At 43.8% G+C, this 14,673-nt stretch overlaps 1 protein-coding gene across 1 annotated transcript in view; it reads left to right on the top strand.

Moving 5' to 3' along the window:
- The first annotated feature begins 1,914 nt into the window (after window positions 1-1,914).
- Window positions 1,915-14,673, top strand: part of NR4A1 (nuclear receptor subfamily 4 group A member 1) — a 36,848-nt gene continuing 24,089 nt past the window's right edge. Inside the window, exon 1 of the mRNA XM_015890202.3 lies at window positions 1,915-2,102. The gene's annotated coding sequence lies outside the window, so the exon portion shown is untranslated. The remainder of the gene's footprint in view (window positions 2,103-14,673) is intronic.

The raw sequence follows: 14,673 nt of genomic DNA, 5'->3' as shown, positions 1-14,673 counted from the left end.
AAGGCTCCAGGCTAGAAAGCAGGAGACAGTTACTTCTGGTCCCATCTTAGGCATGAAAGCCGGCTGGGTGACTTTGGGCCAGTCTCTCAGCCCATTTTACCTCACAAGGTGGTTGTTGTGGGGAAAATAGGAGGAGGAAGGAGTTTTAGGTATGTTTGCTGCCTTGAATGATTTATAAAAATGACAAAGGCGGGATAAAAAAATCTAAAAAGTAAAAAAAAACAACAGAGCCTGAATTACCATATGACAGTCTGGCATTTTGAAATTCCAGAATTTTAGTATTTTAAAAAACCCATAAAAATGAAAAGATGCATATGCAAACCTCTACAAATAGTTCAATTATTTGTTGCCAAAACCATGCCTGGTTAGCACTATCAGGTGACACAAATCTCCAGTGAGGAGATGATCAAGAACAGACAAAACAGAGTTTAAACAGGAGTTGATGACTCAAGGATGCTCATCATCTGGATTCTCCAAGAAAATATTGTAATCATTTATGCCAGGGAGTCTCAATACCATGATCTTTTAATATGATCAATGTATTTGTATGCCGGGGGAGATGGGCAGCCTACAAATTTAATAAATAAATAAATTTGTGTGACCCCCCCCAAGAAACTAAATAATAAATAAACTGCGGTGATTGACAGATGGTTTTGATAGACAGCTAGATTCTGGGGTTTAGCCATCTCTCAAAACTAGTTTCATGTGTTACTTTCTTTGTTTGGCTACAGCTTGTCCAAACAAACCAGGAGGATTTTGACAATGCTCCCACTTTGCTTACACAAACCCCGTTGGGTTTTTTAAAATTGTGCACCCCCTTCCTCTAAAGTTGCCTGTAACCCCCCAGTTGTGTGACCCCCCAGTTTGAAAACCCTGACCTATGCACGTTAAAAATCAGCCTTGCTTTCAAGAATGCCTAACTGAGCTGCTGAAGTGCCAAGGACTCTAGTCTTCCTTCCTGTTCCTATGCCATGAGGTCAGTGTTTCTCAACCTTGGCAACTTTAAGATGAGTGGAGTTGAACTCCCAGAATTCTGGGAGTTGAAGTCCACTCATCTTAAAGTTGCCAAGGTTGAGAAACACTGCATGAGGTACTGAGAAGAAAATGCCACAAGGCCCAAACAAGCAGATGCGTACTTGTTTTAACTAAGAGGTGTGAATTAGCCCCCTTTAAAAAGCTGCTCCTCTTCCTATTGGAGGGTATCCCCAGTTCCTACTGTGCTCGGGAGGGACGCACTGTCTTCTTCTGTGATGTCCATTTACTGCTGCCTTTGGGAGGCTCTAGAAAGCAGGTGTTCATGTTTTGACACGTCTTCGTTTCCAGAGCCCTGAAAAGACCATCGCTTCCAGACTCTACAAGAACCGAAACGTTCAGCGGCCTTCGTACTGACCGATTCGAAAACGAATCCAGAGCCCACCACTGGATAACACTGTACTTGATCGGGCATCAACAACAACAACGCGTCACAAAGGAGCGTGCAAACTTTCGAGTTCGCCGGAGTGGAAGGGAATTTTTTCCCCGCTCCGATTGGCGGGGAGGGACGCGAAGAAACTGATCTGACCCTTTGATCTAACCCAGCGAGGCGACGTCATGCCAGCGGCAGCGCGATCCTCCCACGGCGGCTTCGTCAACCTGCGCTGCCCACCTCTTTCGCCCGCGGCCAGCTCGGCAACGGGAACCCTTTTTCCACTCGCCGCGATTCTGCCGCTGAGCCGGGAAACGCTGCGGCACCCGAGGAGGGGAGCCGCTGTGCGCGTCGGGCGTGTATTTTGGGCTCGGAGGCGTCTATTTTTAGCCCCATTGATGGCTGGGATTCCGACGACGTCAATCGGGCTTGGGCTTGACGTCACGGAGACTCCTTCCTGGCCGGGGCTGAAGGGCGGAGTCTGCAGAAAATAAAGCAGCGGGCGGATGGGGAGAGCAGCCGGGGTGAGCGCGTTGCGGGGTGGTTGTTTTCGGCGCGGAAGTGGGCGAGCAGGCCGGCCGGGCTCCCCATGCCTGGGGAGGTCACGTCCCCGGAGCCCGCTTCCGGGCCGCTTTCCCGGGCGAGGACGCCGAGAGCCGGCGCTGCAGGAAAGGCGATGGAGAAGCGCGTGCAGCAGGTGAGCGCGCCCGGGCAGTGCCCACCGCCTCTATTCCGCCCAGCGGCTTCGCCCGCTGAACCCGCCGCACAGCGGTCTCCCCGAAACCCGGTCCCTTGAGCAAGTCCGGGCTTCCTCCTCAGTAACCCCTTGGGGGCGTGTGAACTCAGGCGGTGAAGTTTGTAGCTCGCCCTCAAGGGAAGGTCTCGGAGTGAAGCGGTCTGATGAGGAGCAAGCGGGGAGCGGCCTCTTCGCTCCTCGTTCTTACTTTACAGACGCTCCTGCGAGGGTCGACCTGGGTGACAATTACGCTGGAGCTGAGGAAATATGGCTAGGACTGGGCGGTTTTTAGGGGTGTTTTATCTCTTGGGGAATGGTAGGACCACCGTTCCCACATCTGAACACTTCAGAAGGGCACCAGGTTGGGCCTTCACAGATCAACTTTGTTCGCTGGGGTTATTAGGGGTTAGAACAACCTTCACCAGCGGGATGCCTCCTCACCGTGTTGTGGCAGGAGGTTTTGGAAGCCCTGGTGGCACTGCGCATCTCAAGGGGCTTAGTAAGATAATATAGGTTAGGTCGGGATATTGCATTGAAAAGTGCGCATGGAAGCCCGTGGGTTGGACTCTAATTTCTAAACAAATTCTGTGCTACAGATTTAGGTGTCCATTTCCTTTCCCTTTGAAGTCTGCAAAGCCCAGACCTCATCCGATCTTGCAAAAAGATGGCTCAAAAATGATTATGCTGAGGAGCCAGGAGGTCTTGGGATGAAACTAAGTATCCTTAGATCAAACCCTTTGTTTATATATAATGAACTCAGTGCAGAAGCCCACTTGTGTCAGACCCTCAAGAATCAGGTTGATACTAAATACTTCAGAGAGTGATGTGCTTGGTGGTGACAGAAAAAGACTTGCTCTCCTCTTTACCCTCTGCTTGCAAGTAAAGCTAGCTTTATTCCATGGAATTTACTCCTGAATTAAGCCAATTAATTGGCAGTTAAGCTATCCAAATACCCTTAAGAATATTTACTTCGAAGGAAGTCCTGCTGTGTTCAGTTGGGTAGAGTCCACATGTGTAGGCTTAGGCTTGCAGCCTTTAAATGTCAGCGGTGTGTGTGTGTGGTGAGAGGGAGAGCTGTGCTTGATTGACAAGCTAGATATGTTTCTAGAGTGCAACCTGTTTTTCTTGCTGGAATTGCAGTTCTGATTGCCATGTGGCTCTGGTTAATGATCCTGGCAGTGCTTCAAAGGGCCAGAATCCCTTTTTATGTAATTGTTCTGACCACCCTAGCAGAACAGCACTTTTCTTACCTTGTCATCCATCTAGCGGAGAGCTTGCTTGAGATGTCAGTCAGGCTAGGTGTGTTAACTGCTCCTGCAGTCATCGTAGGTAAGCTTAATGTGAACTTTGTCTCTTGGTGTGATTATTTGCTTTTGTGTAGTGATTAAAAAATGGAGTCAATAGTCCTTGGGGCTATGAAATCAAGCTTGAAGCTCCCTGGGCACTATCTATTAAAATAGTTAACCCTGAAATTCGAACTGAGCAGTAAACTTTTAGTGTCTTTAACATAGCTACCTCCTGAGAAACGGCTTTTGAACATATTAGTTAATTCCAGAATATTAAGCATTTTAGCTGTTTTGTATGTATTGACTGAAGTAATAATCCAAATTCTGTCCCTCCACTTTATTAATCTTGCTGGAAAATAATATTAAGTGCAAATTATGCACTCAGAATATGGACTTCAGAATGCTAAGAAATTACGGTGTTGTCAATGGATCCTTAAGCTCAATTCACAGGTTCCTGTAGTCATAGTTTGTTTTAATTCATGTTTGTTGATCGTCATAGGCCTGACTCATACACAGTGCTAAGCCATAAACTATGATTTACAAACCAGGGTGTTTGGGTTTGCCCACATTATAACTTAGCATGAAGGATAAATAATAACTAAGATTACAGCTGCTGCTTTTACCATTGCCAGTTGAGATTAAATGTTCGGATGTGTCCTCCACAAAATCTTTTTTGTAGATATACGATGATTATTTCACTGATGGCAAGGATGGGAGAGTAGGGATGTGTGCTTTTCTTGAAGGTCTCTGCAAGTCATGGATATTCATTTTCAACAGCAGAAACACACCCATATGCCCCCATCCTGCTTTGCTCTGTTTAACAACAAAAATCATTCCATTAAGGAGAACCTGTTTGTTAAATGGTATGTAGAGATTTTGATGTCATGACTGAGGGGGTTCCCTCATTGCCAATCTCCATAGCATGATTTCTGATCCTTACAGGACAGGGTTTACACTCCAGGCTTTAGACAAGTAGTGTTTGTCTAATCCAAAATCATGGGTAAGTTAGTTACCTTGATGGAGCTCTACCTCCATTGCCAGCTAAAGAGACACCTTTTCACTAGGGAATAAAAATGGTGAAAACTTGGCCAGTATTTGCTTTGCTGCACTGAAATGTACTTTTACTTTATTATATTTTGGCAATGGCCATACTGGGGCTCAGGGGTTCTCTTCTCAGCATTGGCTGGAAAGTGTGTGGCTTAAAGGGTGACGGGGAGGATTCTTAGTTTCAGATGGATTCCCCACCTGGCCTATATACAGTCCCTGGCGTCTACTTTCAAGAGCTGCTGACGCGAGCTGCTTGCTTGTCCAGCTGCTGACGTTCAGTAGTGGGTGGGGCACCCCAGCACTTTGTCTGACGCCCCTGTGGGCTTGGCTTGCTCTGAAACACAAACATGCGTGCGTGTAGCCTGTGGGCTGCCAAACCTCGCTAGCAGTTCCCAGCCCAGCCTCTGCAGATTGGAACCAGCTGCAGGCGTTAGTCCTTCACCGTGGCTGGCAGGCAGCCAGATGGCTTGTGCCCAAGGTGTTCACTGCACCTGCAGGTTTGTTTTGAAAAAAGAAGGGGACAGAGGAGGGACCAAAAAATGGCTTCTGAGTTGCTCAAGGGAAGCTCTTCTTCCAAGTGGCACATGTTTCATCCGTGGACTCTTCTGTTTTGGGGAGGAATGGATGAAGAGGACATACTACACATTCTTTCCAGAAGGGAAAACCCTTGAAAATAACTGCAGTTACAACATTCTGGCCAAAATCTTTTTTTTCTTAGCCATTGGGCTTAAGTTTTTATCTGAAATGGCATGTCACATTTTAAGAAAACGGCAACGTGATTTTGTTCAGTTTTTTGTGGAGGTTTGGCTTGATTGTAAGGCACTTCCAGATGGAGAGCTGCTGTCACTACCAATCAAAGGGCATGGCACAGCTGTTCCTTCTTCTTTCCCTGGATATGAAAAAAGGCAAAAGGCAGAATTGTGGTGAAACACAGAAGGGGCACACTGAAATGTGAAATTCTGCCTGTGCAATGTCACAATAAAGCCCTCATTTGAATAAAACATTTGACCTTGGCAGCTAGGAAAGAGTTGAAACCTCTACAGCTAATGGAAGCAATAGTCTAGAAAACAGTAGGAGACAACTGTTTACATTTAAATAAGCAGCATAATATTATTGGGACAGATGAATTCATTTAGGGATTCATTCATTCTTAGTAGAAGAATTTAGTTTTAACCCAGAGTTGAAACAAGGAATACACCATAAATCAATACACAGTTTGATGCCCTCCACAGGTGTTGGACTCCTAATGAGAATGATGGGAATTGCGGTCCAACGCTTCTGGAAGGCATCATGTAAGGAGGAACAACAGAATTGTATAAACGGAAGGACTTGACATTTTAAATATACTGATTCGGCAACAAAAGATAGTTATATTATGTTAAAGAACAGAGTCCTCAAAACAAAAATGCCTTTCTTTTAGAGCTGATTTCTTCCTCTTACCCTGTTGCTTTTCTTGGAAGGATTCTCCCAACTCAGTTCTCTGGCCAACTTGCCAGTACACCTTGTCCTACAGCTGATGGGTTGTGCCAAGAAAGATGCTCTACTATTGTATTGGTTTTCTGCCAATGAAAATGGTTGCGGCAGGAGTTCAGGATGCATAGGCTTCAGCTGAATATTGTCCAGAGTGATTGAAACAATCAGGAGTCATCTGGGGTCAAGTGTCAAGATGGGGAAAGACCTCTCTGTTTGTTTCGTGACAGAATTAGAAAGAACCCTCTCCCTTTCTTCTGCATAAGGCCAAAAAGTTTAAGGGGCTTCTTCCCTTTAAAGTGAAGGCTAGCATTACATGCTGGGATTTGGCAGAACTGACATGAATCCTACCATTATGTGTCCTCACAAGCTCAATATGAGAAGATGCTGGCCTTCTGGAGAAACACAGTCAGAATTTGAGTTTAGTGGAAGTGATGCACTGGCAGGTTTAAGATTCACTTTGCTTTAATACATCAGGCACTGCTCAGAAGCTGATCCTATGGAGAGGCTGAAGTTTAACAGGTCTAGGCCTCATCCTAACATTATTGTAGGGACCCACATGGAACTGACATAGCCCTTCTCAGAGACAGGGAAACACCCTAAAATGTGAGTTCCAACTATTTTATGCAGCTCCCCAGGCACCACTTATTAATTTTATTAAATAAGTATCTATCCTTCTTCTAAAGAACTTGGAAAAGAGTATTATTTATTTATCTATCTATCTATCTATCTATTAAACAAATTTATATGGCCGCTCAACTGACACACAGTGACTCCAGGTGGCTTACAGAATTAAAACCCAAATACAATAAACAAACAAACAAACCGCCTACCCCTGGTGGCAACAAACACATTCAGATTAACCATTTGATTGGCTCCGTATCAGCCTGGGGTTCCCAGGCCTGCTGACAAAACCACGTCTTCAGGGCCTTTCAGAAAAATATCAAGGTGGGGGCCAGTCTTATCTCCAGGGGAATGATATTCCATAGGGAGGCCCTTTTTCTTGGTCCCACTAGATGTATCTCTCTCATTGAAGGGATCTGCAACATACCCTGCCTCTCCACTCTGGTGGGCTGGGTAGATATAATTGGGGAAAGGCGGTCCTTCAAATAACCTGGCCCCAAGCCATGTAGGGCTTTAAAGGTTATAACCAGCACCTTGACCTGGACCCAGAAGCAAATCAACAACCAATGGAGCTCCCCAAAGAGAGGTGACACACATGCAAAAGAGTACCATGACTGTCCTGTGTGGAAATCTAAATCTAAAGATTTAGATTGATCTAACTGAGCAACTTTTATCAGCTCAGGGTTCACCAAGCTGTGCATGATATTTGAGGGCAGTGTCCAAAGGAGCTATTTGGGGAGGGAGCTTCATGTGTTTTAAAGAGTGAAATTCGTGCCTTTAGGTTTAAGGCACAAACATTGTCCCTTAAACCCACCCAAAAGTAAAAAGAAAGGACCTGGATGAAGCCAAGCACCTGGATCTCCTGGTTCAAAGTAGTGTAACACCGTGGTTTATTTGGTTCCAGTTTAGCACAAACCCAGCCAATTCAGATTATTGAGCAAACTTTGATTAAAGCAAGCTACAGAGTAGCACAATAGGTGAACAAAGTTGCTGTCTATGACTCCACACTCCCCTCTCCCCAGTAAAAAGGTGACATGGGAGTTATTTTGTGTTAGTACCAGACTAGGATAAGAAAGATCTGGGTTCAAATTCCTACTCAAGTATGAAATTTCCTCAACAAGGTCAGCTAATTGCTTGCTATCTTCCAGCTTAACCTATCTCACAGAATTGTTGCAAAGCTAAAATTGGTAGGAGAGAGGCATCATATATCCTACTTTTTTTTTCCTGGAAGAAATGAATCCTGAATCCCCATAGAACCTTTTGCTCTCCAGGGATGAAAACTCTGCCTTGCAAAGAGAAATGCCCAGATTTGTTACTTTTGAATGTCTACTCAGATTTGCAGCACATCAACCAAGTGAGCCACTGAATTTCCTAAGAAGGACTTGCTTCCCTGGAAATATTTGTTACTGTCTAGAATATCAGTCTCCATAATCCCAGCTGGGAACTCCAAGCACCTTGGCACATTCCACCCCAGCATGTAAGCGAGGAGGACTTTGTACTTCTAGCTAATCTGGTTTGCACCTGGGCTGTTGGCAGGAGGTGGGGGTGGGGGTCAGCTGTCTGAAACTCCAAACTCAACATACATCAGGCTGTGTCTATTCATGATATATGTTGAGCCAGATCCAAACAACAATAGGGCTAGTAGGCAGAACAGCTCTCTTTGAAGCAGACTGTCCAGGTCACCCTTCCTTCTAGGGAAGAAATTGCTTTTGAGTGGTTAGAATTTAGGACCTAAACTCTACCACTATCTGTCTCAATCCTTCAAGGGTAAGCAAAGCCTGGGTGAACTGAGTGTGTCTATCCAGTCACCAGTGAATGCCAAACCATGGTCAAAAAGGAGCCAGGCAGGTGAATGATGCGGTCTGCAACCTTGACAGTTGGAACCTTGCCCTCTCCCCCTGATCCTCCAGTTTTAATCAGGGCCAGGTTGAAAGTTGCACACCCTCATTGGATGAGTGTTCTGATAATAATTGCCCTGTGCCGTTTTGGCAATCCTCAGGATCATTTGTAATGGTGCCAAAGGATCTCTCCCTGGTCTTTCAGGAGGAGAGGGGTAGAATGAAATCAGTGCAGGCAAAAAGGACTAGTCTTTGACCTACTGCTATCCTACTAAAATTGCAGGTCTAGAAGGAAAGAAAATAGCCAACAATGCATCCAAGGACTTAGTTGCCGAAATTTTCAATTTACCCTCTTACTCCAGTACTCACACTGATAATGTTTTTCTAATGCCACTTCTGTATTCTTTCAAGTGGCTGGTAAGCCAATGTTTGGGCATGCTGCTAAAAGGTCTCCTCCAGAATCCTGAGGATAGTATCTTTTCATAGTGCTTTTTCGACAGAGCCCAGCAAGATGCATGGTAAGGAGTCCCAGGCAGGAACTTTGAGATGCTCACTGATGTCTGCCCCAGAAGCACTTGGCAATTCAGCAGTGTTTATTGCCTTCTCTGCCAGCCAGTTACAAGATCTCCCATCTGGCTGAGAACACTCTGAAACTGAGCGTTGTCTTGAGAACGTACTCTGAGTACTTGCACACCCTCTTTCCTTTAGATCCATGTTGTGCCAGAACACTTTGCATATCTGGGTTCTTGTTTGGGGGTAATTTTGATGTGATTGGCAGCCCAGGAGACCGCCAGGGATGTTAAAGCACAGTCCCTCTTGGCCAGCAAACCTGCCACCTGCTCCATCAGCGTGGCTGGCTGGTAAAGCAATAGCTTTGTTGCTTGAGTAGAACTGTGGTTGGCTTTAGTTTTAACACAAATTGTCATTTCCAGATAGCTTTCAAAGCCTTCTATTTTTCCACACCACTGTTGCCATTGCTATGAAAAAGTCTCCCTTTCCTTTCCAATATCCTCTTAAATGGTTGCAAAAGGCACTATGTGTACAGTTTGTGTACTAAGCAGTATATGACCAGAACAGCACAAAAATGTATCAGAAAGCTAGGAAAGAATTCCCAAAGTCTGCAGAAGCAGCCAACAGACAAAGAGAGAAATGCCTAGACAGGGAGGAAAAAGAACACTCCAAATAAACAGCCATTGAGAATGGAGCATATTTGGTGGCCATACAATGCTTAGTGTTTGTGTATGTTTGAGAAGGAAATCTCAGGTGGGAAAGTAGAATTGAATTAGCATTCTGGGCTGCAATTACCTGTTGCTAAGCATACTTGCTTAGTTCATCTTTTTTGTAGTGAGGGCCACATTCCCACCAGAGTAGTTTGTTTGGGGCACACAGGGTAGGCATACCTGAAGCAAGGAACGGGCCGGGGTAGAGCCAAAAGCAGATCACGAGACCCAGGTTCTCATTCTAACAGTCTTCCTTTTCTTTCTTTCTCTAATTAGCTGGGCTCACACAATATGCTTAACCTGTTTTACTGAATTAATCCAGATTGTGATTCAATGTACTATATTGTGCAAACCCAGAAACTGAGCCAAATGGGCAGGGTCCACTCAACATACTACAGGAAGTTAAAAAAATAAAGTATTCTCTTCCTCTTCCTCACATCCCCTTTTCTGTCTCTCTCTCTCTCTCTCTCTCTCTCTTCCAAGATCAGAGAAGAAGCCTATCTTTCATCAGAGGTTAGAACTGATATCTTGCCAAAGGTTTTTGAAACGAGCTCAAGGACCACATGAAATTGGGCCAAGGGCTGCAAGTTTTAAATAATTTAACTGGCTGCTCGGTTGGTTTGATAGCTATAGATCTGCATTCTGGCTGCACCTTCCATTTTGCTCCTACTTGTCTGGTGCTGCTGTAACACAAGATTTTCCATTTCATTCCAGCACGTTGGTCAGGAATGGAACCCTGGGGTTAGATACATATTCACAGTTCTGTCAGTTACTTTGAACTGAAGGGAAGAAAGGAGGTATCTGGGCCTGGAGATCTAAGTGGGTTTCCCCTGCCTCCCCTGAGTGGCAAGCCACATTTCCATGCATCTAAAAGAAGTTCTTGCCTCCCCCACAGACATTGCTAAGGCTGTAAGCCACAGGCTGTTCACTCTCAAGTGTGCCTATTTACTTCAGTGGAATTTCCTACTGAAGCCATCTGAAGATATGCCGTGACATTTACCACTTTGGGTCTCCCAAGTTTGATTTTTGCCTTTTATGGTGCTATTTTTCTTTCTCTTTTGGAATCCGAGCCACCACCTACCACTTGGGGACCAGGTGAACATGCAGAATGGTTTGTGGCTGCTCGTTTTCCATCAGGTTTGGCATTCTGCTCTTCTTCCAAGGTGGTCTTTTTCCATGGACAAGGGGAGGGCACATCGACTCCATTTTGGCCCGTGAGACAAACCAAAAAGCTAGGTAGTGAATGGGTCCTCCCTTGCAACATTCATTGTAGTCAACATCCACATCCTTTTATTCCTCAGTCAATACAAATGGTCATCATTAACAGTTCCAGGATTATGTGTGGAGGGAGGGAGAAAGTCCTGAGATGGAATACTGAGACTTTGCCTTTCTGCATTGTGGAAGGGAATGGATTCATGGCCTAAATTGATCTTTCTAGCTCATATTCTGTGAATTCATCATTAGGAGGGCTTTGGCTCCGTGATCTTTAGGTAGCATACTGTCACTGAATTTGCACATCACAAGGAGACAAAATATGATTTCTTTGGTTTTGGTTTAACATGTTAACTAACACAATAAACAAATCTGGCCATTGTGATCTGCAAACCATGGTTTGTGGCTTACTGTGATGGATGAACCCAACCAGTTGTTTATTTTTCAAATGACTGTTAAATAAACTCAGAATTCAAAGCATTTGAGGTTATCCTGAACATACAAGCCGTTGTCAGAATGCAGTTATATTTGACTGAAAGGTTGGCTGGTACTTATGCTAGCAACGGGCTCATGTCTGAACAGAGCTATGCTGCAAGCATGAATCCTCTGTTACCTATTTACCAACCTGACTCTTTAAAAATAAAATTTAAAAAAATCCTCCACAGGACATCCTCGGTTCCACATTCCTTAAATGTTCGGGTTTGCCCTTAAAACAACCCAGCCTTTGAGAAGTGCTGGAAAGATCTGTCTGATGCTTACATTCCTCTTCAGAGCAGCTGCTCCGGGATTCCCGCCAGGTCTTTGACTCAAACATTGCCTTAAAAACGCATCTTGTTACGCAGTCAGTTTTACAAATGTGAGGCCTTTAAGCAAACTCAGAGGCTGTCTAGGCCAAAAATATTTTTAACAATAGGAAAAGGCATCAATCTTTCCAGCTGCTGAGTTATCGGTGTCTTTTATGCTGGGCCCACAAAATTCCGCTCGGAGACAACAGTATCACCAAGCAGGAGAATGGGGGGAGAGGGAATGAAAGAGGCTAGACTGAGGCTAGACTCCTGTCTGCAGAAGGTGGGCAAACTTTTTTTAGGAACTGAACTAAACTTTGCAAAGGGCCTTTTGCATCTGACTGCTAAGACAGTAAGCTCAAGTTTCCTTTGGGGCAGACCTCTTTCCAATCTGTTTCTCAGCATACTTACTCAAAGGACAATGCTATTCAGCAACAGCCTTTGTGTTGTTGTTGTTTGTGCCTTCAAGTCCATCTTGACGCCTGGTGTCTGCCTGGACAAGTCCCTGCCATTTTCTTGGCAACATTTTTGGAAGTGGTTGCTATTGCCTGCTTCCTGGGACTGAGGGAGAGGGACTGGTCCAAAGTCACCCAGCTGGCTTCGTGCCTAAGGCAGGACTAGAACTCCTGGTCTCCTGGTTTCTAGCCTGGTGTTTTTAACCCCTACACCAAACTGTCTCTCACAAAAGGAAATTTGTCCCTTCGAGTCAGTTTTGACTCCAGGCAACTGCCTGCAGCTTTCTTGGCAACATTTTCAGAAGTGGCTCGACAGTTGTTTTCTTGCAGAGCTGAGAGAGAGGGACTGGCCCAGAGTCACCCAGCTGGCTTTGTGCCTAGAGCAGAACTAGAACTCACAGTCTCTCAGTTTCTAACCTGGTGCCTTAACCGCTAGACCAAACTGGCTTGTAAGAGGTTTTTTTTTTTTATATATAACAAGCTTATTTCTTCTTCCTATGCTTAACAGCAGCTATTTTTTCAAGTAGTCATTTCCCAGCAGTTGGCATATCTAGAGAGAAAAGAGCATGTTTTGCTTTGCATTATTTGGGCATGGGGTTTCCTCAGTGCTGCTTTTTAGTGACAGAAAAAAATACATTTGTGTTAACAGTGTAATAGAAATTAAAACTAAAGGAAGAAAAGCAAAAAGGCCCAGTAAATTATGTTGTAAACAAAACAACTTCTCTCGAAAATTGGCCGGATTCCTCAAAAGCCATCTTCTTTTGTTCTTCAAATATTGTTAAATAACACATAACCATTGCTGTAAATCAAGTATGGATTTATTCTTTCAGGGTTATATAATAATTATTTGGGTCATGGTTTCTGTGGAGAAAGGAAAGCCACACAATTCTTGATATTTTGAGAGATTTTCCACACGTTTGATGGGTGATGTCTTTTCTGTTTGCTTTGTTGATCTGGCTGCCTTCTCTGGGTACAGAAGGCTCAATGGTAGATGGAAGTCTTTAAAATGATTCAGAGCCTGAATTTGGGAGAAATCTTAAACTACTTAGAAAGTTAGTTCAGGGAAGAGAAAAGAAAAGAAACTTGACTGACAGAAGCCGGAGTGAAGAAAACACTCAGATGCATAGATACAGAGGAAAATCTCTTGAGAAGACTCAAGAGGGATAGTGAAATGCATCTTAAAATATATTTATGGCTGAGACCTAGAGAAAGTCCTGCTCAGTCTATAACAGGTATAAAAAGCCATGTCCAGAAACTGCTTTCATTTTTTTTTTATTCCTTAGTCACTCTTGTCCCTAATTTCTTCTCCTTGATTGAGGGCTTCCACCAGACTCTACCTTGAAAGGGAGTTAGCAAGCAATAAAAGTAATAAAGGAAATGTGTTATATAGCTTGGCTGGTGCTGCCATCATTTTAATATTACCATGCTTCTCAATAATCCACCTTGGAGCTGATTTTTCACCCTACAGTGGTATATTTAATATGATAACTAGCTACATCTAACTAGGGAGCTGTAAAAAAATAGATAAAAACTTGCAGTAGCAAATATCATCTTGGAAAAAAGAGTTCCTGCATAAGAAAAGCCTACAAAATGCATGTGCATTATAAAAACAAGTTTACATGAATTAGTCCATCGAGTTAAATCACCTAAATGCATTTAATTAGATTACAACTCTGTTTATCTAAAGCAGTGTTTCTCAACCTTGGCAGCTAAGATGTGTGAACTTCAACTCCCAGAATTCCCCAGCCAGCATGCTGGCTGGGGTATTATGGGAGTTGAAGTCCACACATCTTAAAGTGCCAAGGTTGAGAAACAGTGATCTAAAGATGTACGTGCACTTCTCCAAAATTATTTTATAAATCATAAGTTTTCAAATATTCAACCTGCAGGGTCAGCTTGGCCAAAACAGATTTAAATTTGTGTTAAAGTATCTTTCTGTAGCCTATGACAGGTGATTTCACTGCAGTTTCCCAGCTGCCCAGACTGTTCAGGTACAGATCTGCTTGGCTTCAGGCAGCTTCCTCTATCATATACCTTTAATTTATTAACCCAGGCTTAGGGACTGCTTAATTTCAATTTATGAAGGCAATAATCAGAAAATGTCCCAGTATTACTAAATGGCATTTAAAAAGTGCAGTGCATGGCTGGCTAAAACTGACTCCAAGATTGCAGTACTTTTACTGACAATTTTTTTTTTGTTTTTTAAGGCATTTTTACCTGTGCCTTTTATCAGAAGATGCTTTTAGCACTATTTCCAGGGCAGAGAGCTTTTTAAAAAAATCTGCTATGTTATGTGCTTCTTGCTACTGAATAAAAAGGAATAACGCAAGTAAAATGTTGCAAACCAATTTTCCAAGTTTTTATATCCTCTCATTTCAAGTTATCTATTTTCAGTGACAGCAGAATCAGGGTACTTTCATCATAGACTTTTCTTGTGCTGTTGTCCTGCTTCAGACATTATGCAATGTCAAGATGTCAGGATACTTCCATCAACAATCTCTTTTCTGTATTTTCTCACTTCCACTTCAGTCTGTTTTTCTTACTACAAAAGGTGCTTCAAGACAGAGAGCTCCTTGTGCTATCGCCCAAAAGACA

The sequence above is a fragment of the Python bivittatus genome, unplaced genomic scaffold (assembly GCF_059951505.1).
Source record: "Python bivittatus isolate LINGU-HERP-01145 unplaced genomic scaffold, Pbiv_v1 ctg000220_np1212, whole genome shotgun sequence".
Classification (NCBI taxonomy): domain Eukaryota; kingdom Metazoa; phylum Chordata; class Lepidosauria; order Squamata; family Pythonidae; genus Python; species Python bivittatus.
The sequence above is the reverse complement of the archived record's forward strand: the minus strand, read 5'-3'. Positions and strand labels throughout refer to the sequence as shown.